A 27,833-nucleotide genomic window follows, 5' to 3' on the forward strand; every position below is an offset into this window, starting at 1 on the left:
AGGGGGGCAGGGGAAGGACTAGACCATGTGAAAAATGAACGTAATATTTTAGTTGCAGTTCATTCATTTTCAGCTTTGTATTCTTGTTATATAAAAAAGGGGGCAGGAAAGTTATCTTCAAAATAAGACCATCATTACGGATCATTTTCCAGGGGCTGTTACTTAATGATTCCAGCACAGGCAAGGCAGCTATTAACTTGGCTGTGCTAGAATCATTAACTAACAGTCCTAGATAATGATCTATAATGATGGTCTTATTTGCTTAGGTATCAAGAAAGAAGATTAGGGGGCTATTTGGCAACTGCTGTGTTTGTGAATCCTTGGGTTTACCAATATATTGGTCATTCTCTTTCTGCAACCACATTCATTTTAGAGCAGGGACAGGGAACCTCCAGTGCACAGGCCAAATTTGGCTCGGCAGGGGATCCTAATTTGGCCTGTGAGGCTGTTTTCTGCATCCACACGCATGTAATGCGGTAAAGACTTGGCTGCGAAGGAACAATCAGGAGCCTCAAAGTGCACTCTCAATAGTTCCTTGGCAAGCAGGGGTTGTATTCAGTGCCTTTTAATAGCAAGCCTCACTGTCCACTCAGAAGCTCTCAAGTGGCACCAATCCCTTCTGGAAGTTGGGCTTGCAGTGTGTACTTCTCAACTGACAGGCGTCAAATGTAAGCCTTCCTGGAATTGGCTGCTTTTGAGAGTTCTCAATTTTGAGCTCCCACGTGTCACTGGTCCCTGCAGAAAACAGGACCCACTTTCCACAGGAATCTTCCTTTGCAGACCAACTTGCATTCAAAAATTGTCCTTCTTGTGGACATGGTTTCAAACCAGACCTGCAAAAGGAAGGACAGAATTCAGAAATGCACTCTTAAGTGCATTCCTTATTCCTTCCTTCGAAGTTTGGTCACTTAATACCATGCTGGCTGGTGGGCAGCCCAGCCCATCTTTGTCAAAAACATGCAGATAGGGATCAAGAAGACATGGACTTGAATGATCTCTATTGGGTCTCTGTCTTCATAAATGGTATAGAGACAGGACTGAGAAGTGAGAAAGCCAAAGTCTGTGTACTACGGCACATATTATTAAAGATAGTGAATATTTAAGCAGACTGTACACACTTCAAAATGATTTCTTCTGAACCAGGTGAACTAACAAACATGGTTCAATGTAAAGAAAATCCAATTCATGGCATAGTGATGGCACCTTAACTGGTTATGTCTATTTGTAGACGTCTCCAGGTTATGGAAATCCAATTCATTTCAAGCTCTGTGGAGCTCCAACAAATCTAATTTCTCTTCCTTTTTCCTCCTTCTTTCTCTCTCTCCTATCTATCTATCATACTGTATTTTTTAAATGAGGTTTCTTTATGACACAGGCTTTGTGATGGATCTGGTTCCAAAATCCTATTCATTTTTGTTTAACTAACTGATCCACACATTAAAAAACGTTTTATCATGTGGATTCTTCGTTGTTTCAAAATGTATTTCATTTCATGATTAGGTAAGATGCTTTGTGAAGGCTTTGCCCTAAAAGGTAGCTTCTAAACAAGGGTACCATCACAAATGGTTGACAGCTTCTGAAGAAACCAGAAAGAAGCCATGGTTTAGCGCTGGCTTCCAGATCCTGGCTAATTTAGAAGTCATTAATCATAGCTCCTGATTTTGATGTTAACTGGAAGCTCTGGTTAACCAAGGCTCCTGGGCTCGTTCACTTGCTTGCACTATGGGAGGAGCGTGTACTGGGTCTCAGCATATCTAGGAAAGGCAGAATGGAAGTCTTTTAAATGCTGAGAGACGCCAATGTTTCCAAGCAAGAACATTGCCAAGAGTTTCAGCTTGCAGCTTCTAGGATCACTTTCCCTAATCCCAGTTGTTTACAGTAAGCCTCAGAAGCTGAAAAAGTGTAGCCTGTTTTCAATACATCATGAACTTCACACCCCACACTGGGTGGTATTGGCGCTCCTAGAGACTGCTGCTACGGCTGCTGTTATAGCGAAACTGACTAATGCTACATTCATTCATAATGGCCTCCTTTGTTATGACAAGCCCATTGGGGGGAATACACTGGTTCCAAGAGCTACCATGTCCTGATTCCTGGGATCTATAAAGGGCTGCCTTCAAACAAGCCACTTTAGCTTCAATACTGTCCACTAACTGTCAGCCACTCACCAAAGCAGAAACATTCCCCAGCTTCACTACCTGTAACTGCAGATCAGGGCTGTCTTAAGCATATGCGGCGCCGGGGTGCAAAGATCCGCCCGGCGCCCCCCTACCCCAGGTTGCCCAGTCCCAGGCGCGCAGGAGGCCGGAGCCAGCTGGCTGCCTCAGCGTCTTGCTGGCTCGGTCAGCCCCAAACTTGCGGCACAGAGCCACCTGCAACAGAAGAGCCTGGCGTGGCACTCCAACCGAAGGATGGGCTCTTCCCAGGACTCAACTCTCGGACCCCGGACTCTCGGCCTGGCACCCCTGAGAGCCCGGTGCCCGGGTGCCCCACACCCCTAGCGCCTATGGGTAAGACGGCCCTGCTGCAGATTCAGAAGGCGGTGGGGGAGAGGCAGTTCAATATGATCCATTAGCTTTCTACAGATCAGACTTCTGATATGGAGTACAGTGGTACCTCGGGTTAAGTACTTAATTCGTTCCAGAGGTCCGTTCTTAACCTGAAGCACCACTTCAGCCTCCTGCTGCTGCCGTGCCACCAGAGCACGATTTCTGTTCTCATCCTGAAGCAAAGTTCTTAACCTGAGGTACTATTTCTGGGTTAGCGGAGTCTGTAACCTGAAGCGTCTGTAACCTGAGGTACCCTTTACAGTCGTACCTCGGAAGTCGAACGGAATCCGTTCCGGAAGTCCACTCGACTTCCAAAACGTTCGGAAACCAAGGCACAGCTTCCAATTGGCTGCAGGAAGCTCCTGCAGCCAATCAGAAGCCGCGTCGAACATTCAGGTTCCAAAGAACGTTCGCAAACCAGAACACTCACTTCCAGGTTTGCGGCGTTCGGGAGCCAAAACATGCAAGTCACAAGGTGTTCGGCTTCCAAGGTACGACTGTAGTAGCATTTGCACAGTGTGGTGTAGTGGTTAAGAGCAGTAGTCTCGTAATCTGGGGAACCGGGTTGGCGTCTCCGCTTCTCCACATGCAGCTGCTGGGTGACCTTGGGCCAGTCACACTTCTTTGAAGTCTTTCAGCCCTACTCACCTCACAGAGTGTTTGTTGTGGGGGAGGAAGGGAAAGGAGAATGTTAGCTGCTTTGAGACTCCTTAAAGAGAGTGAAAGGTGGGATATCAAATCCAAACTCTTCTTCTTCTTCAAACCACCTCCACGTAAATCATGGGTAGGCAAACTAAGGGCCAGATCCGGCCCAATCGCCTTCTAAATCCGGCCCGCGAACAGTCCGGGAATCAGCGTGTTTTTACATGAGCAGAATGTGCCCTTTTATTTAAAATGCATCTCTGGGTTATTTGTGGTGCGTAGGAATTCGTTCATTTTTTACCCCCAAAAAATACAGTCCGGCCCCCATAAGGTCTGAGCAACAGTGGACCGGCCCCCTGCTGGAAAAGTTTGCTGACCCCTGACCTAAATGGATTGGCATAATCCAAAAGGGCTGCATCGCATGAACTTTAAGAACAGTTGCCCTGAATCTCTGCACAAATGTTGAATATTTGGGCCTTGGTTTTTAAAAAAGAACTTGGGGAAACGTTTTAACATTCAGTGCACACTAGGAGTATAGAAGAAAACTGGGTGGCATATTTACAGTATTTATTTTTATGTTTCCCTTTAACTCCAGTCCAGACAGTCAAATCTATCTTTGCCTCTCCTCAGGAAACACAAGTGCCAGAGTACATCATCTGGGCAAACTGCATTTGTTCCTTTCATGTTCTTTGCCTTAAGTGGCAAAACAGAAGTAACACAGTACATAGCTTACTAGCAGGCAGCTACTGAAAAAAAATCTAACCCAATGCATACCCAAGCCAGAAGAAGTGGGGATATACAGTGGGGGGGGGGGGAATTACATCGTAAAGCATTTCAGTAAGTTTGCTTCCATCTCCAAAGCCACTGATACCAGTTTTATCAGTGCAAACAGGCCACCTGCAAGGTTTGTGCCATGACAACATTCCACAGTTCATAGCATACAGTGAGGATTATATTCTACAAAGTGCAATTTGGAGGGAGGGGAGGCAAAACTAAAATAACAAGGTTGTTGCTAGTGAGGGTTGAAGTGCACTAGATGAACTGTGAAAATTGCAGGGATGTTTGTACAGTCTCAGTTCAGAGCACGGCATGGTTACTTGCGTCTCAAAACATTACCCCTCGTGTGAGGAAAGTCCGATTCTTTCTAGCACCTGCAGAATAAGAATCTACTTGGGGGCTGGCTTGCAAATCATTTTGGTGAGATTTCAAGCAGCCGATTTATATGTAAAATTGCAATTAACCCACTCAAAAAATATATATATACGGAGTTCAACTACCCACATCTCTGTCCGTGTAAACTTTTTTTTTAAAGTATTTATTTGATAAATTTGCACTCTGCACTTACAATCAGAATGTCCTCTGGCTGGGGTGGGGGTGGGGTGGGTAACACAAAATAGAATATTTGTTTCGTGGCTTCCCCAAAATTTTTCCACTTTAATATTTTCATTTAGTTATTACTGAACATTTTCATGTGTCCCTTGCTGTGATTTTTCTGACTGCCCAGGGCTCCCTCAAAATTATCCCTAATAAAAATAAATTTTAAAAAATTCAAAATTGGCCATGCTCATCTTTACACACAGCCCTTGAAGGGCTGACCATGGGTCAATGCAGCACGAAAAATGTTAGCAAACCCTGGCATAAAGGGGTCTTCACCCAGTAATGCCAGCAGCAACCTTAGAACACTGGGGGGGGGGGGTTTCAGGCTGGGACAAGCTTTCATTGCATACGGTCAGCGCCTGAATGATAACGAGCATCAGAACAACTTGGCCACAATAAGGAAATTTTGCCTATGGTATGACTATTTTCTACCTTCCCATTTCGACTCTGGAACCCTATCTGCGTAACCTACCAATTCTAAAATACAGACAGGCTTTTACTCTCACAAGATTGAATGTATTGCCCTCGGCTGTACTTGAGGGACGATTCCAACAGATTCCATACGAAAAACACTTATGTCCCTGTGGAGATGGCAGTACCGAATCGGTGGTGCATACCCTGCTGGCTTGCACCCTTTATAAAGACCTGAGGAATGAGATTATCACCCCTCTTTTACTGTCCATTCCAGGTCACCCAACCACTACCACAGTGTCCTTTCTCTTGGCAGATCAAGATGAGCAGGTGACAGCAAAGGTTGCAAGGTTTTTAGCTGGGGCACTCAGAATAAGATCCACTCTTTGACTATTGATTCAAAACTCTAAAATCTATTTTATATAATTGACTTTTTATTTCTATTCTTTGAATATCGTATTGTTGTTTTATTGCTATGACCGATGGCCGACGCAAATAAAGATTCATTCATTCATTGCATATGGCTTTTGCAAAATTTGAAACAAGCTCAAAGATATATTGTGCAACATAGCACGTTTTCAAATACAAATGATGTACTTGGATAACTCAGTTGGTTAGATTGGGTACTGATAACACCAAGGTTGCAAGTTTGATCCCTGTATGGGACATCTGCATATTCCTGCATTTCAGAAGGTTAGACTAGATGTTTCTCAGGGTCCCTTCCAACTTTTTATTTTTTTTATTTTAATCCTTTGTTTTTCTGCTTTTCTTTAAACCTTCATTCTGGTTTTTATATACTATGTTTTGTATGGTATTGTCAGTATTCACAATACCATACAAAACATAGTATGTAAAAACCAGAATGAAGGATTTTTTAAAAAAGCAGAAAAACAAAGGATTAAAATAATAAAAAAAAACCAGCTAATGAATTCTTCATCAAATCATGGCATGAGGTCAATTTTTGAAATCCCCTTTGCACAGATCCTTGTGGCAACCCATGTAAAAAAGTGAAACCCTACAAGTCAAAAAAACCAAAATCAGACTACCATCAAAATTAAGCCCAGTAAAGGTGTGCTATCACAATAAAATAGTATCTAGAAATTTTAAAAAGGCTTCTAAGTATGAAGGACAAAAAACATGTAGTATGGAAGACCAACTCTCAGTAATTTCACTAAGCCATTTATGCTGAGACAGAGAACCCTGGTGATATTGGCCATCCATCACGGCTGATAGCATAGTCTCACAACTGACAGCTGTAAAGGCTTGGCTGTGCTTAGGAAAAATAAGATTAACTAAACAGGAAGCTCTGCAATGGTGATTTTAAAAAACAAAACCAACCACCTGGAAAATTTTAAACTTAAAATTAAATTGCTTTATCAGACAACACACTTCATTTAAAAGTCCTATCCCTTGAGATTAGTGAGAGTGAGCAAAGAAAAATAGAGTAATAGCTGTGTATTATTATGTATATATCTGGAAACCCAAGTGCTGCTATTCTGTAAAGTTATGTAATGCAGTTAAGATAGGTATCTAGCTAGAGTGTTTTCCAGGTTTTTTAGTAGTTAGGAGTACAGTGGTACCTCGGGTTAAGAACTTAATTCATTCTGGAGGTCCGTTCTTAACGTGAAACTGTTCTTAACCTGAGGTACCACTTTAGCTAATGGGGCCTCTGACGGCCGCTGGGCGATTTCTGTTCTTATCCTGAAGCAAAGTTATTAACCCGAGGTACTATTTCTGGGTTAGCGGAGTCTGTAACCTGAAGAGTCTGTAACCCGAGGTACCACTGTAGTATTGTTTGATTTCACTCTGCATCTTTTGATATCTTTGTGCATTCAGCAGCTTCCATGGTCAGAATACACACACACACACACACACACACACACACACACTTGCCATTTTTGTTATTTATTGCACAGTAATCTGGCATGCGTAAAGCCCAGTGTCCAAAGTCTAGTGACAAAGAATGCACTGGAAAATTTACAGATGTCAAAGTATGCATATGTCAACAAGTGCTGGTCAATGGACCCCTCCCCACAAGGACCATGAACCACAATTACTACTTCCTGACATACAGATAATCTCACTGCAACACATGTTATAATGTGGCCTCCAAACAGCCAATTGTCTTTTCAAAAACCCGCAAACAAGAGTTGGCTATACATAATAATCCCACCCCCTCTATTACAAGCCAGGAAATCCTGCAAAGATGACTCAGTTTTCTATTAATCATTCAGTCTCAGAAGAGAATGGCCATCATCCCATCTAGCGCAAATCCTGGCACTTGTTTTCTTCCCCTTTCAACAGGCCCTCGTATCCTGCTAACTCCACTTTTATTTCCTAAATCAATCAAGCCTCTCTTAGAGCTGTTACATCAGTCTTGCGTTTAACACATCGCTTGCTGGAGATCAGACAGCTGATGTTCCCTGTATATGAACATTTGGAGGGTACTATGTAGTACCCTCTAGAATGATGTTTTTGTTGATACTGATTTATATACTGCTATCTATTAACATCATTCGAAATAAGGAAATACTTTACACTAGGGATTTCCACCCCACCGCAGCATGCAGAGCCCCACTGATTTGTTTGAAAATGGGTCAGTTTCATCACTGGACCACGTCTGTTGTTAATAGGGGATGACGATATGAAGTTTTAAAAAATGAGAGGGTGGGTGTTATTGGCTTTTGTTGTGTTTTACTGTTGCATTCCATGGCAGGCTTAATTCTGCAATTTATTTATATTCTGGGATTTGAAAAGGATTCACCAGATTGCTCTTCTTCACACTTGCAAAAGAACTCACATTTTTCTGACCCCTGAGGAAAAACAACACTTGTCATTATAAAAAGACCAGAACAAGATTTTGAGGAACTTTGGAGTATAGAAGAGGAGACAACTACCCCAAATATCTTGTAATTGCATGCGAACATTATTTGTATTTGCTTTTATATTTAGCTAGTTGTTTAAAACTGCCAATAAATCTTAGGTTGCATATATTTTCCACTAGCAGGAATGGCCTGATGTTGATTGGAATTTCTGAGAAATCAGAGCAGTTGTTTTTTATTTTATTTTTTGTTTTGCCTATTACAATGTTTCGACAATAGAAAGTAAACGAATTCCACCTATGTTTTCTGCAACTTCCCTCCCCCCACCCCCTGAAGTATCTAATTATATATCATTTTCTTACTGGATAAACACAAAAGCAGAGCAGTTCTGTCCATCACCTTGGTTCCGAACGGTGTCGAATTTTATAAAGGTCCAAAACGTAGACAAAAACTTGTTCCTTTATTTCAGGAACCATCGTGCAAAACTGGGTTATGATACTTTAAGAAGTGTTCAAATGTACGGAGAACGGACAAATCGATGAACAAATTTCCAAAATAAAGAGTGGGTTTTAGAGCTTTGTTGACAACAGCTTGGTGATGGATAAATTCCTCCAAGCTGGACTTGGAATGCGACCGAAACTTCCCCACCTTCCCCCAGAGCTCCAAACTTGCTCAGAACTCACTCTGAGGTTGCAGCAGAAGAATGTCTCTATCTCCATCGTTCTTCCCTGGCTCCTAGAATGCTGCACCACCACTGAAGAGCAAGACCTCCCTCTCTCTCTCCCTCTGGTAACATCACTACCACAGCAGCTGCCATTGAATAAGTCAAGGACAGGGAAACTGGCTCTTTAGATGTTGTTGGGCTCCAGCTCCCATCAGTACCAGGCAGCACTGTCAATGACCAGGGATGATGGGCTTTGTAGTCATGGGTTTCCCCATTGCAACAGTACATGAAAAGGGAAAGAAGAGTTTTAATCTGAGTGGCTTAGATTAAAATGTGAGTCGGAGATAATGTTCAACCTTGCACCAAGCCAAAGATTCATTGATTAGCCAATGTATCTTGGAGGCTAGATGATAGCATCTCCCACTCCGGTGCAGTGAATTGCGTCTTGACAACACCGAAAACGTCAAAAAATGACAAAGAGAAAAGAAAACATCTTCATATCCAGATATTTTAAAACTGCTGCAAAGCTCCAGCCTTGTGGGAGTGAAAGAACAAGACTGATTGTTCTGATAAAAAGTGTCTCCCGTTCTAGGAAAAGTTAACTGAATAGGCACAGAACAAGCCTGGTCCTGTCAGTCGCAGGGCAATAAAGGAATAAATGGGAAAACAACACAACGGCGAGGGAGAGGTCTGGAGACAGACAGACAGCTCGTACGTGGAATGGTGACTGGAGAGACTATCACTCCGAGTCATGTTGCGCCAGGAATGAGCTGGTGTTCGCAGATGCCAGGCAGTGACATTTTGCAGAAGATGAATCTTGCAGCCTTCACTGTGGAGCAACTGCTGATCACCTCACAGGAGTGGGTGAATGCTGGAAAACGATGTTGATGCAGACAAAGCCATTCAAATGAAGCCTAGTCAGTCACTTAATATTGGGGTACCGAGTTCATTCATAGGCCAACCGCGCCCACCCCGATTACACACGGACACAGCGAAGATAAATCTCTTTTTCAGCTCAGGAGAGAATCAACGCAGTACTAGGCTTGACAACAAAATTCACAAGCCCTCGTAACCTCTGTTATAAGTTATCTCTTAAATCAATACCAATAAAAATCCAGAGACATGGGCAACTCCGGGAGCACTGCTTGTGATTCCCCCATGGTGCATAAATCACACTTGCAGTTCCTTTCTACCCAAAGTTCAGCGGCTACACTGCCTTTTCATCCCAAAAATAGTGTTTTCCCCATTGCTGCTTATCTCAAACACGGAAAACCACAGGAATTTCAAGCTGTAAAAAGAAAAAAAAAACTGGATTGTGAGAGGCTCGGAGTCCTTTCAGTTTCACCGGGGATCCTTTTTGTTTAGCAGATGCTTAATTTTCTCATCCTTGTGACCTTTTAAAAGACCACAGTAACTTAAAGCATTGTTGATTCTAAAACCAAACAAAATGGGGAGAATTATCACTGTTGTGCGCATGTGGACATACCTATTTTCCAATAATTAGTACTGTGAAACATAATAAACCACACAAAAGAAAACGGGAACTGAAGTTGGAAAAACTTGACAGGCTGAGTTAAGCGAAGTCTTTAAGTCACCTACTTGACACTCTTTGTTTTTAACACACCCCTCCCTTCAATACTGAGATATCAAAAAAAAATGTAGTCCCCATTTGCAAGACCTGGTTTCTGTGTTTCATATTTAAACACCCAGTTTCAAGAGGGGAGAAGAATTTATACCACCTACAACTAGTAGCTGTTGACATTTATTCCCATATTTCCTCTCTTGTTCATAAAGCTCTAGGGTCAATGAGGTACAGTCGTACCTTGGTTCTCAAACGGCTTGGTACTCAAACAACTTGGAACCCAAACACTGCAAACTAAGTGTTCCGGTTTGTGAACTTTTTTTGGAAGCCGAACATACTCCATTTTGAGTGTTACGCTTCCGATTTGAGTGCCACACTTCCGTTTTGAGTGACACACTTCTGTTTTGAGTGCTACGCTGAGGTCTGGTTTTGCTATTTCTTTTGCATTTTTCTTTTTGCGGCTTTTTTGTTTTGTTTTTGTGACTGTGTGGAACCCAGTTCAGCTACTGATTGATTGATTGTGTGACTGCAGTACATTGTTTATTGCTTTCATTTTATGGATCAATGGTCTCGTTAGATAGTAAAATTCATGTTAAATTGCTGTTTTAGGGATTGTTTTTAAAAGTCTGGAACGGATTAATCCGTTTTGCATTACCTTCTATGGGAAAGCGGGCCTTGGTTTTGGAATGGACTTAATCTGGAACGGATTAAGTTTGAGAACCAAGGTACCACTGTATCAGGAAACTCTGATGGATCACAGAGTGTCAGGGACAAGTATCACATTACACTGAACTGCTTGGTATGTACCTATGTAATCTCCCCCTAGCCCACAGCCTTTTTAACTAGAGGTGCTGCCGGGAGGCAGTGTGTTAGGGGAAATGCAGTTCAAAAGGGGGAGAAAGAGGCTTATCTTTTCCCACCCTGGCTGCAATCGGAACAAAACTCCTTGTGCAGCTATGAGCCTTAGGAGAAAGGTTTCTAATGGTGCTAATGGGAACTTTTGTCAAAGCCACAATTGGGTGGGTTTTTTGTGGGAGGATGATAAACTTCCCTTCCCAGTAACAACACTCCCCACCTATCATTAAAGAAGAATGAATACAAAGACATAGCTAAACATCCAATATAATGTGCAGCTTGGCCCTCAATGCTTAGTTTTCTAGAGGAAAATCTTGACAGAACTTCATTATGGGTAGTTTTCATTTTATACTATACTGTAGTCATATGGCACAAAATGTAGGTACTGTATCTCACTGCAATGGTATAGAAGAAGAAGAAGAAGAAGAAGAAGAAGAAGAAGAAGAGGAGGAGGAGGAGGAGTTTGGATTTGATATCCCGCTTTATCACTACCCGAAGGAGTCTCAAAGTGGCTAACAAACTCCTTTCCCTTCCTCCCCCACAACAAACACTCTGTGAGGTGTGTGGGGCTGAGAAGTGTGACTAGCCCAAGGTCACCCAGCAGCTGCATGTGGAGGAGCGGAGACGCGAACCCGGTTCCCCAGATTATGAGACTACCGCTCTTAACCACTACACCACACTGGCTCTCTAAACTAAGCTAATTCCATTTTACCAAAATTGGAATGAGTGAAAACAGGTGGTGGTGGTTGTTCAGTTTAGTCGTTTAGTTTAGTTGACTCTTCGTGACCCCATGGACCAGAGCACACCAGGCACTCCTGTCTTCCACTGCCTCCCGAAGTTTGGTCAAACTCATGCTGGTAGCTTCCAGAACACTGTCCAACCATCTCGTCCTCTGTCGTCCCCTTCTCCTTGTGCCCTCCATCTTTCCCAACATCAGGGTCTTTTCCAGGGAGTCTTCTCTTCTCATGAGGTGGCCAAAGTATTGGAGCCTCAGCTTCACGATCTGTCCTTCCAGTGAGCACTCAGGGCTGATTTCCTTAAGAATGGATGCGTTTTATGTTCTTGCAGTCCATGGGACTCTCAAGAGTCTCCTCCAGCACCATAATTCAAAAGCATCAATTCTTCAGCGATCTGCCTTCTTTATGGTCCAGTTCTCACTTCCATACATCACTACTGGGTAAACCATAGCTTTAACTATAAAGACCTTTGACGGTAAGGTGACGTCTCTGCTTTTTAAGATGCTGTCTAGGTTTGTCATCACTTTTCTCCCAAGAAGCAGGCGTCTTTTAATTTCATGACTGCTGTCACTATCTGCAGTGACCGTGGAGCCCAAGAAAGTAAAATCTCTCACTGCCTCCATTTCTTCCCCTTCTATTTGCCAGGAGGTGATGGGACCAGTGGCCATGATCTTAGTTTTTTTGATGCTGAACGTCAGACCATATTTTGCGCTCTCCTCTTTCACCCTCATTAAGAGGTTCTTCAATTCCTCCTCACTTTCTGCCATCAAAGTTGTGTCATCTGCATATTTGAGGTTGTTAGGTTGCATTAAAATAATTGATTAAGTAGAACAGTTAAAACCATTCTGATTTTATCTACAATTTTCAACCATGCAGAAACTGGTTATACAGTGCAAAAAAAAAGGAGCCTGAAGTTTTTCTGTTCTGTAGAGATGTGTAATTACCTCCCTCCCCCCCCCAAATAATAATAATAATAATTTGAAGGCTTCCATAAAATCAAAAAGAGAGAGCAATAAAGTTAGGTGAAAATTGGTTTTCAGGATTTTGTTGCAGTTACAATTAAACTTTTGTTTTGTTTTTTAAAACTGATTCTCACGCCACTAACACACTTCAAAAATGTGTTTCTAAAGCTTTCCAATAAGAAGATGAAGTTACAAATATGCCAGGTATTAGGAAGAAATGCAGCGTTTCTGGCAAAGTTTCAGGGTAAGGGCAAGGGCCTGGAGCACAAATAAAGAAGCAGAACCCATGTCCTCATGATTTCGCTCTTCGATGCTCTGCAGCAACAGGCCTCTCGCTGTCTGCTAGAGTGACTTTACATAAGTAATTCTGGCCAGCCAGGAAAGTGACCTCTGTTTGTTGTTCCTCGGCAGGCAGGCCTCTATTTGCTTCTCTGCTTCCAGTTCACATGGCCTCCCCTTTCAAATTCCAATTCCAGGACAAACGTCATCCGAGGAAGAAAGGCACTCCACAATCGGAGACGTGCCTAGCATTTCTCTAGCTACGGTTAAGCAGACTCTGCTTGCTTTCGACAATCACCCAATTATACCAGGATATATTTTTTTATACGGATACAGTATGGGGCCATTTGCCCAGCAAGTATTTAAGGAAGGTCACATATTTAAGCAACGGCAAGCTATTAGGACACATTCTGGAAGGCCTCAAAATGGGTACTGTTATAAAACGTAACTCTGGCATTCTTGCAAAAAGATATAATACACCACTTTAACCCTGACTCCCTTCCCTACCTCTTTTCGTTCCACTTCTTTTTTTGGAGGGGGTAACCCGAGCACAAATGCAACTCTGTGCAGGTACACAGGGTGCCCTAAATGTATGGTCGGCTCGAGAGTTTAAGAACACAGCATAAACCAATTCAATGCAACAGAGAATCCGGAACAAACTGTATCCTCTCAACCCAGTAGGGTGCAGAACATCAATGCTTTCCCTTCTTCTCTTTCCATGGTTCATTTTACATATCATAAATCCCTGCATATTTTACAAATACTATACCATTCAGTAGTTCATTACATCCATCAAAACTTGCTTACACTGTTGAATTTCTCTTAATGCTGCCAGCATTTTCAGCTGTACAGAATTATTTCCCACATATTGAATAAACGTTTTCCAATATTCTCTAAATGTGCAGTGGTACCTCTACTTACGTTCACCTCCAGTTATTTATCCTTTGGGATACGTATGCGGCAAACCCAGAAGTATTTTTCCGGGTTTCACCATGTGCGCATGCACAGAATCGCTCTACCACCGCACGCGCATGTGTAGAAGCGGTCCCTCCAGTTGCGGAAACCTCAGGATCTGACGGGAGCTCCACAACGGATCTCGTTCGCAACCAGAGGTACCACTGTATGTACTTCTTGTTCTCTTATACTATATGCTAAGTCTGTGAGTTGTGCATATTCCGTCAACTTAAGTTGCCATTTTTCTTTAGTTGGGACCTCGTTTCCCATTTTTGGGCTAACAAAACACGGGCTGCAGTAGTGGCATACATAAATAACCTTTTTTGTCACCTGGGAACTTTAGTCCAGAATTATCCCCAACAGAAAGGACTCGGGGGGGGGCTTGGGGGGAGTACTTTAAAACTTTTTTTATCAATTCATTATGGATCGTTTCCCAATACTCTTTTACCCTTTTACAAGTTTACCACATGTGAAAGAACCTTCCCTCCACCTCTTTGCATCTCCAGCACTTATCTGATTCGGACTGATACATCTTCACAAGCCTACTCAGAGTGAAATACCATCTGTGAATCATTTTCCGGTAGTTCTCCTTCAAAGAATAACATGCTGTGAACTTCAAGTCACTTTTCCAGAGTTTTCTTCCGAGGTTAAAATCTACCGTATTTTTCGCCCTATAGGACGCACTTTTTCCCCTCCAAAAATGAAGGGGAAATGTGTGTGCGTCCTATGGGGCGAATGCAGGCTTTTGCTGAAGCCTGGAGAGCGAGAGGGGTCGTTTCAGGCAGCTATCCGCAAGCCATGGGAGCCCGGCGGGAGTTCCCACTGGGCTCGCAAGGCTTGCGGGCAGCAGCCTGTTCTGGGAGCTGGGGTCGGGGAAATAAATTCCCCCCCCAAAAAAAAAACTAGGTGCGTCCTATGGGCCAGTGCGCCCTATAGGGTGAAAAATACGGTATATTGTGTCCTATATCTATTGCCCAGTGTGTCATTGTGGCTTTAACAAGCTTGTCTTTTGTTTCCCAGTCTAATAACAAATTATACATTTTAGACAAAAGTGTCTCTTTGTTCTGCAGCTCTTCTTTTTCGAATTGTGAACTTCAGTCCGCAAAGCCATTTTTTTCTATCTAATTTAAACATTTCATGTAACTAATGGTATTGTAATACAGTGGTACCTCGGGTTAAGTACTTAATTCGTTCTGGAGGTCTGTTCTTAACCTGAAACTGTTTTTAACCTGAGGTACCACTTTAGCTAACGGGGCCTCCTGCTGCTGCCAGGCCGCCGGAGCACGATTTCTGTTCTCATCCTGAAGCAAAGTTCTTAACCCGAGGTACTATTTCTGGGTTAGCGGAGTCTGTAACCTGAAGCGTATGTAACTCGAGGTACCACTGTACCATCAATGTTCAATAACTTTCCATCCTCCAAATGTTGATGGATGACAACTCCCATTGGCCATCCTGGCTGAAAACGATGCGAGTTGGGAGTCCAGCAACAGGGTCACAGGTTCCCAATCCCTAATCTTTTGGGCAAAAGATTCCTGCATTGCAGGGGGTTGGACTAGATGACCCTCATGGCCCCTTCCAGCTCTACCATTTTATAATTCTATGCGCTGCCTCTTAAATCAGAAGCACTGTATCTGAATGCCCAAATACACCCCAGGAAAATTCTTCTAGCTGCAGCACATTGACTGCTTCCAGGTGCTGAAGTCCTGGAGCAATGCAAGTCAGTATTTAAAACGGGGAAGTGGGTGGGACAGGCAAAACAGATGGTGTGGGCCCTTTCCTCGAGACTGGCATAACTGTTGTGGGGAGATATCATGTCTTCTGCGCTTTCTAGGTCGCCTCCCAGCCCCCATGGCTGGGTGGAAAACACAGCCACACAAAAGCAGCAACCACGCGAAAGGCCGCCATTTCCTCCCTCACAAATATATACAGAGCATTTGTGGTTTCACCCTATGTCCAATCAGATCAGCTCTTATGTTCTTCAATCCTACTCCTACTGAAGTCCATAGAAAACTCCCAACAGAAGAATTGCAGCCTTAAGCATTCACAGTGCAGTGAGCATCTCGAGGTGCTCAATGAAAAGGGCTCTTCCCTGCAAAAAATAAAAAATGCCAGTAGGTCTCACTTCAAGCAGTTACATAATGATGAATTTCATGAGAGAACTTTTGTGTCTGTGCACTCTGGGCAAATGGAAGCAGGGTGAAGATGCACATACAGTGGTACCTCGGGTTAAGAACTTAATTCGTTCTGGAGGTCCGTTCTTAACCTGAAACTGTCCTTAACCTGAAGCACCACTTTAGCTAATAGGGCCTCCCGCTGCTGCTGCGCTGCCGGAGCACAATTTCTGTTCTCATCCTGAAGCAAAGTTCTTAACCTGAGGTTAGGAGTCTGTAACCTGAAGCATCTGTAGCCTGAAGTGTCTGTAACCCTAGGTACCACTGTACTGTAAAGGGAAAGTGTTTCATAATCCCACTGCTCCCTTTAAACACAAATAATGGGGGGGGGACGAACATAATTTTTCTTCTCTTCCCTTTCTTTTCTGTTCATGAGGAATTGGGGGAGTAAGCTCATTTTTATTCCACTTTGCAGCCAAGGAGCCCTGAGCCCACGAACCAGAATTACAATGTAAGAATTAAAACACACACGTAGAAAACAAAATTTCCATCCGTCAAATGAAAACAAGAGAAAATGCCAGCATCTCCTACCTAACAGGAGATAGGCAAATCTCAGGAGCAGGAAGAAGTCTCTCATCACGCAAACACACACACAGAGAGAGAGAGCGCTTTCCCATCCATGCAGCAAAGATAAGCAGATTGTTTTTCTGCTGAGCATCAGAATGTTTACTGTGGTCAAGAACTGGAGAAGTCTGTGGGCTGCTCTTTCCCTAAAGGATGGAACAAATCAAAGGAGTCAGTTCCTGCAGCCAGCACAGGTGCATCACTCAGGTTGGTTTGGGGCAGATGTAGGAAGCTCCTCTCTCTCCTGCCACCTGCACAGAGTTTTGTTTAATGGTTGCCATAAACTTGATTTTAATTAATTTTTATAATGAAATATTTTTAGAATGTTGGTTTATTTGATTGTTTGATTATTTGATTGTTGTTAGCTGCCCTGAGCCCGGCTTCGGCTGGGGAGGGCGGGATATAAATAAAATTTATTATTATTATTATTACCTGAACAGCCCAACAAGGCCACCACGACCACAACCTGTGAGGAGCAGCATGACTGCTCCCCTTAGAGGCTGCAGCAGAAGCAAGTGAGGATCCAACTTACACCACCGAGATCAGCAACTGATCTCTTGGGTGTTGAACAAAATGCAGATCTGGAAAATAGAGCAAAGGCCCAAAGAGTGGGGAAACAGGGCAGGGGAGACAACACACACACACACACACACACACCCTACACTTTTCCTGAACACATCGGCAACTCCCAGCTGTTGGCTCTTAATAAAATACTTTGCCCCCTCGGGCAACTCAATTTGGACAGATTGTAAAAGAGAAAAACTCTCGCCCATCCCCAGCCAGCTGCACCAAGTTGCTTCAGCTCCATGTGGCCCGTCTGAAGTTCAGAATGCTCAAATTCCATAGAGGCAGCATGGAGATAGAAACAGCTTGAGCTGTGGGGGAGAAAATCACATGCACACACTCTGTGAACTGTCAAAGGAGCAGGTGGTGTGGAAGTGGTATAGGAGGGTGCTTCTGCACTGGACCCACTGGTCACACTGGCCCTTCCAGTGTGAATGCCACCAGTGTTAGAAACTCAGATATATAAGCTAGGCACCAAATAGCTCCAATACACCAAGGTTGCAGTTGTCATTTTGGGGCAAGACCACTCTAAAGTCTTATTTTTCAAACGGTAGACTGACTGTGATTGATTCTCAGTTAAACATCTGACCAGTTCAGATGACAGCCTTGAGCTACTATGTAAAGAACTTTGAGAATTTAAAGAAGGTCACTTGATCCAGTCCATGTATCTATTGGCCTGTTCCAACCTCTTTTCCTTAATGGTGACTGCTCCTGCTCAAGGCAGCACAGAAAAGCAATTGGGTTCCGGAAATTCATCCCAATTGTGCAGATAAAATGTAACTGATAGAATTCTACAGGAGGAGGTATTTCTGTGTGTAAACAGTACAGATCCAGTGATCCGCAGATGGTGGAGATGCCTTGCGCCATCCTGGAGCCCAAACATCTTCACTTGGTCACAAGTGGTCAAAAGTCAGGTGCAAAATGTGTCTGGCTGGCACCTGGCTAATGCTGAACACTGAATGCTATCCATACCAGTAATTCAGCGACTAACATCTACATATGTTTCCCTGCACTTCTACTCTTGGCTCACAATGTCTGACCCACCATTAAGCACCAGACAGAAATCGCAGTTCTTTCTGAAAATTTTAATATGGGAAATGCCATGGTCACAGACAATATCCCTAGGAAAGCGACCACAGTTAGCAGAGCCATTTGGTGAAATCATAATCGTAGGATTGATTAATAACAATCCAATTTTAATTCAGCACCACTACCCCTCTAACCTCCAAGGGAATGGCTCAATTTCACATTGCACAGGCCCGGGAAATAAAGAGCTTTGCATTTATTTTTTATATATCTAAATGCTGCCATTTTCTAGACAGGCAGACAAGGAATATATATGAGCATCAGACAAAACGGGCCTAATGAATCAATTAGCAGAAGCTCCAAATCAACTGGATTGTTTTTAGCAGCTGGAAATCCCAGCACCAGCTTCCTTTTCCTTAAGAAATCATTAGCATGTGCTCAATTTTGGGAGAGCGTCTTTTGCAGGCTTTCTCAATTCCCTGCAAGAACTGCTTGCTATCATCTTCATAAGTACCCTGCTTATGCTTCGTAAGTGACCTGCTTGTGTTGCATCTTGTTGTTTTGTCAGCTCCAGTAGCCTGCCCCCTACACGTCATATCCATGGGGTGAGCTACACAGAATCTGGAATTGTAGAAAAGGAGCTATGAACATGCAGGGACCCCTTCAGATTGACCGCACTTGTGCATTGGCAGAGGGCATGGCTTGGGTGCACACAAACACACACACAGAGAGACACACAAACACAGGATTCTAGGGCAGGGGTAGGCAACCTAAGGCCCATGGGCCAGATGCGGCCCAATCGCCTTCTCAATCCAGCCCACGGAACGGTCCAGGAATCAGTGTATTTTTACATGAGTAGAATGTGTCCTTTTATTTAAAATGCATCTCTGGGTTATTTGTGGGGCCTGCCTGGTGTTTTTACATGAGTAGAATGTGTGCTTTTGTTTAAAATGCATCTCTGGGTTATTTGTGGGGTCTAGGAATTCGTTCTTCTTTTTCCAAAATATAGTCTGGCCCCCCACATGGTCTGAGGGACGGTGGACAGGCACCTGAAAAAGGTTGCTGACCCCTGTGCTAGAGGCAGGCTAGCTCACTCATTCAGCCACTTCACAGGTTCATTACCAAATGCCTGCTGCGTGTGACTCTTTGCACTGCATAATACAAACAAAGGGAAGAGTGGTAATAATCCAATTACCAAATGGTTTCTGGGGGTTGGGTTGGAGGAACACCTTATAAAGTACTCTTCTGAAAGCGGTGAACCTTCCCCCATAACCCTGGAGAAGTACACAACAGTAGTTTACCTGCGTTTAGCAAAAGGCAACTATGGAATAGCCGAAGTGAGAGGGAAAATTCTTTCTCTGCCCTGTTCTTTCCTGAGGGTAAGTTTCACAGAACTCAATGGGGTTCAATTCCATGTAGATATAGACATAGACACAAACAACTACACAACCAGCTGGTCACAAAAAAAAGAAAGATTTCCTAAAGTGCATGTGAAGTATAATTGCACCCTCTGTAGCCACTGTCTCATTACAGGCACTGCATGCAGCTTATTAAAAAAATTAAAAAATAAAGCTCCAGAATCACATGTGCAGCAAAGGACCATTGTGCAAAACTGCTACAGTTCCCATGGCATCTCTGTGTATGTCGCCTATACAACCTGATATAACACCACAGGATTTTTCTTTTCCAAGACCTGTGTGGTTAGATGAAAAACAAAGGCAATATTGAAAGCTTGTAAACAGCCACCAGTCCGGTTCCCTGCAGAATTTCCTCCAGACAACCAGGCAAGGAGGCTATAAAAGAGACAGGAGATTCTATTCATTTTGGGCAAGTGTACCAATGTAATATTTTTGTGCACTAGCTTCATTTGCAACATATTTAAGTATGTCCCACAAGCTGCTCCTGCTGTTATATGTATACAAGCCCCACTAAGGCGCACAGCAAGGCTTTTAAAATGTTTTGTTTCTTGCCAGTGGTGCGCCTCATAGGGCATCACACATACGAGAACGACGTTTGTGGCTCTCTGCATCACACGCATGCAGAGAATAGATCGCAAACTTTCAGGAAATTCCCACCCATCCCCACCCACCATTGCAAAACATCAAAATTTGGTGTGAGAATCATTTGGCAGAATGAACTCAAAGCAACAATATCTATTAAGGCAGCCAAGCCGCTCTGCATTCCAAAGGCAGTGAACAGCTTAGGAGATATTTTTCTGCTCTCCAATCTTTAACTTAGCTTTCTGGTTTTAAATTCTGGACACCCCAGCACCACCTGGATTCAAATATTATTATTTACATATGAAAGAGGTTCAGTTCTGCCTCTTAAAACAAAATATATACAGTGGTACCTCGGGTTACATACGCTTCAGGTTACAGACTCCGCTAACCCAGAAATAGTACCTCAGGTTAAGAACTTTGCTTCAGGATGAAAACAAAAATCGTGCTCCGGTGGCAGCGGGAGGCCCCATTAGCTAAAGTGGTGCTTCAGGATAAGAACAGTTTCAGGTTAAGAACGGACCTCCAGAACGAATTAAGTTCTTAACCCGAGGTACCACTGTATTATTCTTCATGAGACTGGGGTGGGTGGGAACCTTTGTATTTCAGCAATATAGAAGTGGAAAGATTGTCCAGTATCAGTGATGGCGATCATAAAAAACCAATTATGAAATTGGAAGGGTTACAGGCAGCCTTTTAACGTATATTTAACTGCACATTAGCATGTAAGAACATAGAAGCCACTTGTCTAGGGATCAGAAGCTGGCATCCTTTGGGCCAAAGCCAGCCCCATAAGTCATGCCATATGTTCAGTCCCCTCGCTCTAAACAGGGGACCATGGGATAGGTTATCATCATTTGCTTTAGCAGCAGATGAATGGAGGAATAGGGGTGGGCAAAAGTGATCCTCTGGAAAAACTAGGCTTGGTAGTAGTAGGCTTGGATGAAACCCCCCACCCCACCCCCCCAAAAAACAACCACATATCAGATACATTCAGTGATTCCGTCAAACATGTTCAGCATCCCTATCGTGCCATAAGGAAGATTTTAGCAGCAAAGAACAACCCCAATAATCATCTACAGAGTAAACTCATGAAGTTTAAACCTTTGCTAAACGTATTAGCTCAGATTACAACACATGCAAGTCAGAAGCTACAAATTCAATAAGCAAAGGGATTTTCTGTAAATCATTGTTAGCAACGATATTAAGGTTATTTGCAGTTTTCTAGGTCTTGTAGCGTATGATCGTCAAAAAAACATTTTTACACCCTTTTTTCATATATCAACAAGGACATAAGACCAGCAACGCACAAAAACCAAAGTGGAATAAATATGATCTGTGCCCACATTACGTAAGTGGACTTAAGCAATTTTTCACTTTTTCATGCCCTCCTATTCCCCACTATTCCCCACCTCTCCTACAAAAGTTTATAGCATCTAACAAAAATGGAATATACAATACAAAAAGATATTGTCTACAATAAATCTAATGCTTTTGCGCATTTCATAGATCTCACTGGCCCAACTTCCACAGTATGATAAGCCATAGTTTCTTTCCAAGCATTTTGCACCTGGCTAGCTACCACTTGCCACCAAGTGAAAATGTCCAGGAGCCAGGATGGTCCACCATCTGGAGGGGAATGAATGGGAAGACTTGGGTCTTGCCTGTTTTCACACACACTAACAACACATCCTGCAGAATTCTATCCATGATATGTTATCTGCACAATCGGAATGAATTTCAGGAACCAAAAAGTCAAATCGAGAAATACAACTTTTGAGCTGTCTGGCCCCAAAAATGGCAACTAGACAATCTGTTTTGGCAACTGCAACCTTGGCTTATGGAGCCCTTTGGCACCCAGCTAATACATCTGAGTTTCTAACAGTGAGTTGATGCCCAATAGCAGCACTCTGGGGCACTGTGGGAAATTCAAACAGCCCTCAAACAGCTTAGCACCCTGGTAAGCTCACTGCAAGAGGGGCGTCACGGCATGGGGCAGGGTCCACTGAAGCAACTGGGGTCCCACTACCAGAAGTCACTGTGCCAAGTGCACACTCTCAAACCTCATGCCTGACCTGAGTCAGAAAGATGGAACTTTGCCTAAAGAGCTACCACGGATCGTGTGTGCAGCAAGGCTCCAGATCCCTCTTCAGGGTCATAAGAGACTTGCACAAAATCAGTCCCTTGCAACTGGCAAGCAGTGGGTTACCAGTATTTAATTTAATTCAATTTTTAAAATTTAATTTTCACAAACATCATCACCATGGCAGTCTACAAGAAAATATTATTCCGAGAGGCACGGCTGCAACGAAAATCTGGCATGCGTGCAATGGATACCGTTTTTCGACCACTTTTCAAAGACAGCAGATGCTGTTCACATCTTGCACAGAATTCCACTACACATCCCCATTTCTCAAGTCGTTGCATCCAAATGGGACTGAGCCATGCAAAATCTTGACGCATATTAGAAGCCGCAAATCGGAAAACAACGAAGAAGGCTTCTTCTCCCATTTGCTTTTTTTGTTTTTCTAACCTATTCCATGCACAGAGGGGAGAATAAATAGACCAAACACATTATCAACTGTAAAAAAGAAAAGGAAGAGGATGCATTTAATTATTCCACAAGTCACAGAGGTTCACATTTTTCTAAGTACGGAATATTTTAAGCTTGTTTTTAATGTTCTTGTTGGTTCTGCATCCTTCTGCCCCAACTTGAAATTGATGCAGAGTGGAATTATCAACATACAGTAATGCAATATGGGGCATCCATCACACTGGGTGGAATTTAGCATCAAGCTAAGACAATCGTTCTGTCTGGGCAACTACATCAGCTTGCCAGATGTAACAATCGCTCCTCTCCTCCACTGTTTTGGGTGGTGGAGGGGGGTATCCTCAGAGCCACTTATTTTGCAGTTGGGGGGCACACAGGGAGGCCCATTGCAGAAGCAGCCCTTACACAGGGCTTCCACAGAAGTGGCTTCTTAGGTATGCTTATAAGCAGTGAAATAAATGAGCAAAGAAACTTCACCTGATGCTGCTCTTGATACGCCACGGCTAGGTTTCACAGGGGATACCCTGCGTGCAACAGAACCTGCCGAAACCCATTGCCACCCTTCCTCCCTACCACAAAAGGCCTCTCCTGAAGGTCAGGGGAACTCAATGCACCTCAAAGACTCGCAAAAGGTCTGCAGCTCCTATTCTCTCTCCCAGCATCCCACCCCCATGAGCTGAAGCACTTTCCATTCCAGCACAGGGCACTTTGGAGCTCAACCTTTGCTGTGCTCTTTTACCTGGGGATAATTTTCAGTGACTAATTCCAGCTAAGTGCTGATTTCAAGCACCCAGAACTAATTATCCTTCCACTAAACAATGGAGAGTATTACTTCAGTATTTAACCTCTTGTAACCAGTTCTGTAAATAGTCATTCGCGTTGCCCTAACGCTAGCTACACGATCAAGATTGCACACAAAAGCAAAGCAAAACTTAACCGAACGCAATCACAGCCAACTCTTCTGAACGGAACTAGCAAAGAGCTAAAGTCAAGAGAACCTCCCGACCCCTTCAGAAGTGCTGTCTGTGGCATTATTAGACTTGGTAGCTCAAAGCGGCTGCCATACACCTGTTGAACTCCTTTGTGAAGCGTTCCTGGTTCAATAAGGGTTTAATGGAATATTGAGGCCCCCTCCAGACTGCTGTTTAATAGCAGCTGTATGCAGCGACATGGCACTTATGCATTAGTAGGGCATGGGCGCATAGCGTGGGGAGTGCCAGGGAGGCACACAATTTTTGAGGGGGCACAAACTAGGCGTCTCCACACAGGTGACCCCAGTGTGGCATGGCCTGATGTTCCACTCTGCCCGCTAAGGGTCCTGCCGGCCGGCCAGGCTCCCCCCTGTGCAGGCAGACAGGCAGTTCAGCAGGGGTGGAGTCGCTCCAATGGCATCAGCAACTAGGCTCCCACCACCACTCACAGTGTGAGCACAGCCCTCCCACCCAGCATGCCCTGGGCATCAGCAAACAACGCTATGCCACTAGTAGGGCATCTGAAATGGATTTCTATCAGATCAGCCCACATTCTCAGTTGTTCTCTTATACTTTCTAAACTTTCTGCGTCGCTGCATCCACACTTGAACTCTACCTATTCTGTTTTCTGTGTTTCCACCCCTCCCTCCCCCCAAAAATTGCTCACCCTCTACACTAAGTGTAAGATAGTTGCACTATGATGCCATGCTTCTATTTGTACACTTTCAAGGGTTTGGGTTCAGGCTGCGGTTGCAGGGCTAAACCAGAGCTCGTTTCCACACACAATGGTATGCCGGCACCTGGCATCAATAGGAACTATGCAGGAGTGGTTACATCAAATAAGTGGGTACATTTCAGCACATTATCTGAATGCAGTCCTGTTTTTAATGTTTGGCGTTTTATTGTGTTTTTATATTTTGCTGGAACCCAGCCAGATGGGCAGAGTATAAATAATATTATTGTTATTATTACAGTCGTACCTTGGTTCTCAAACGGAATCTGTTCCGAAGTCCGTTCAACTTCCAAAAACATTCAAAATCCAAGCCACAGTTTCAGATTAGCTGCAGGAGCTTCCTGCACTCAATCAGAAGCCACGTCAGACATTCGGCTTCCAAAAAAAAGTTTGCAAACCAGAACACTTGCTTCCAGGTTTGCGACATTCAGGAGCCAAAACATTTGAGTCACAAGGCGTTCAAGAACCAAGATACGACTGTAAAGGATTTGTAGTATAAAAATTTGCAGATATTTAGCAGGAAACTTCAGGGCCCTGACCGATTACAGCCAAAGCAGTATAATCACCCTGAAATATTTGCATGTGCAAATGGCATTGAAAGCGCCATCACACATAAACAATTTGAGTGCATCACGAGCACAGGTGAGGATGAATGTGCAATAAAAAGGATGTCTGGAGGAGCCCTGAGATAATTGTGAACAGTTCAATATCAGAAACGAAAAAGACTGCGAGCTAAAATGGGATTTAGTCCTGACAATGTTAACAAAGCCCTGCTGAATTCAACAGCGCTCAAAAGTAAAGTAAGGTTAGGACTGCGACCTTATGGCTTTCGCCTAGATCTGTATTTCCATCGTCCCGGGGTATGCAAAAGGTTTTCAAAGGGGGCATATTTCATTTATTGACTGAAAACACTAACAGGTGGGAGCAGCCAGACTGGCTAATTTCACAGAAATCACTAAGAATGGTACCCTCATACGTTTCTTTCTTGGAGAGCTAGTGGCTTACCTTAAATAATTTACTTAAAAGCTCAGTTTGGGGCCTTTGCCATGAGGACATTTTCAGGCACTATGGTGCCCAGAGTCATTGGGCTGGTGACCCCTGAATGACCTAAGAACAATTCCAGCACAGACTGAGAAAGATGTCGGCTTAAAGGTCTTGTTGGAAGAGGAAGGTTTTCAGTAGACTCTGAACAGTAAGAGACAGTGCCTGTCTGATATAATATAGAATCTATAGAATTGTAGAGTTGGAAGGGACCCTCAGGATCATCTTAGTTGAACCCCCTGCAATGCAGGAAAATGCAGCTGTCCCATAGGATGGAGATCGAACCTGCAACCTTGGCATTACCAGCACGATGTTCTAACCAACTGAGCTATCCATGCACTAAAGGGAGGGGATTCCAACACTGTTGAGAGTCAAGTACCCCTTAAATCAGTCTTACCATGAGGTGAGGGTACCTGGAAATGCCTAAGTATGCCAACAGTCCTAGATTAGCTTGCCCTTTCAGAAGAACTGGCTTGCCCCATGGATAAGTCCCCCTTACGTAGTCTGCCTTGGCACTGCTGCCAAGCATCCTCGCTAGCAGAATGAGGTGGCACCCAGAAAAAGGTTTCACATGATCAACTTTCCCCATTTGGGTCAGGAACAGCAGCTTGCGCTTATAAAAAAGAAAACCCCACAGACCAGAAATAAGTGCCACAATTTAGGTAATAATAATAAAAAAAGATACAGAATCACAGAATCAGAAGGTAACCTAAGGGTGATCTGAATGCAGGAATCTCAGCTAAAGCATCCATGGCAGATGACCATCCAACCTCTGCTTAAAAACCTCCAAGGAAGGAGAGTCCACCATGTCTCTTCCACAGTCAAACAGTGCACCCTCTCAGAAAGTTCTTCCTGATGTTTAGTCGGAATCCCCTTTCTTGTAACTTGCAAGCCATTGGTTCAGGTCTTAGGAGAAAACAAGCTTGCTCCATCCTCCATCTGACAGCCCCTTGGACACTGTATTTGAGGAATCATTTGCATGGCAGGGGGCTAGCTTCTCCTTTTATTAATCTAGGGAGATGGGTGGCACTGTAGTCTAAACCACTGAGCCTCTTGGGCTTGCCGATCAGAAGGTCGGTGGTTCAAATCCCCGCAACGAAGTGAGCTCCCATTGCTCGGTCCCAGCTTCTGCCAACCTAGCAATTCGAAAGCACGCCAGTGCAAGTAGATAAATAGGTACCACTGCAGCGGGAAGGTAAATGGTGTTTCCATGTGCTCTGGCTTCCATCATGGTGTCCCATTGCACCATAAGTGGTTTAGTCATGATGGACACATGACCCGGAAAGCTGTCTGTGGACAAACGCCGGCTCCCTCAGCCTGAAAGCAAGATGAGCGCCGCAACCCCATAGTCGTCTTTGACTGGACTTAACCATCCAGGGGTCCTTTACCATTACCTTTATCAATCTCGTGTTTAAACATGCATACCCAAAAGAAGATTCCTTTCTGCCATTACAGTTGTCAAGGTGTATTATTTTAAAAATATTGCATCTCTTATAGCATCTCAAAAACAAATAATCCACAGAATCCCGCAGTTCTCATGCTCGGCTGAAAGAAATATCAAGTAAATGCAATTGTATTTCCTTTATATTGAACCTTGTAACCCTTGCGTTTTATTTCCTCCGGTCCCCCTGTTGTCCAACCCACCAGTTAACATTGCAGGGTAACCTGAGCAAAAGACAAGTCCCTTGTCCCCAATGAGCTTACAATCTGAAGTTCCGTGTACACAGTTACCCCCACAAACCTCAAAGTTAGGCCTTCTTCTTTCTGCCGTTTTAACACACTACCCCTTACTTTCTACTGCATACAAACACCCTTATTCTTTTGAAATAAAGGTCTCTAGATGTTTTCGGAGCCAACATTTGCTTCATTTGTGTTCTTTATAGTACCTTAAAAAACACACAACCTCATCTACTTGAAAATTGCATTCCACACATCTAAATATATGTATGAAAATGCTTCACATGGACACAATGAGAGTTGGAAAGGAAACTGGAATTCTAGGCTGGGAAACGATGGCCTTACCAGACAAGATGATGGATCCTGGCCACAAACAAAACTGAATGAAAGCAAGATCTAACCTGAATGAATTGGTGCACTTTCCCCTTCAATTTAGATAAATCCAGTCCCTCAAAAAAAGGAGTACTTTTTCACTGTCTCTCTCCTCCAGCTTTAATCAGTTTTTCCAAGGCAAGAGGAGGGAGATTCAGGTTTTTACATCCTCCCCTTTTCCTCCTCCGTGTATCAAATGATGGATTCCCCTCTTGGCTGCTAACTAGATCAACATGTTGGATCCGAAGAGAAAGGAAGAGAGCCACATTCTCTGCTAGCCATCCTTTTAGACTGGCAAAAAAACCCGATTGGGCTCTTTTCTGCTGAGAGCT

At 43.6% G+C, this 27,833-nt stretch overlaps 1 protein-coding gene across 2 annotated transcripts in view; it reads right to left on the minus strand.

Moving 5' to 3' along the window:
• MAP2K6 (mitogen-activated protein kinase kinase 6) overlaps positions 1 to 27,833 on the minus strand; it is a 73,613-nt gene that overhangs the window by 44,053 nt on the left and 1,727 nt on the right. The window contains exon 1 of one of the 2 annotated variants that reach the window (XM_083598941.1): positions 27,531 to 27,784. The exons of the other annotated variant lie outside the window; for it this stretch is intronic. The gene's annotated coding sequence lies outside the window, so the exon portion shown is untranslated. Of the gene's footprint in view, positions 1 to 27,530; positions 27,785 to 27,833 lie in introns of those variants that run through there. 2 annotated transcript variants of the gene reach the window in all.

The sequence above is a fragment of the Podarcis filfolensis genome (assembly GCF_964270895.1).
Source record: "Podarcis filfolensis genome assembly, chromosome: 2".
NCBI lineage: Eukaryota > Metazoa > Chordata > Lepidosauria > Squamata > Lacertidae > Podarcis > Podarcis filfolensis.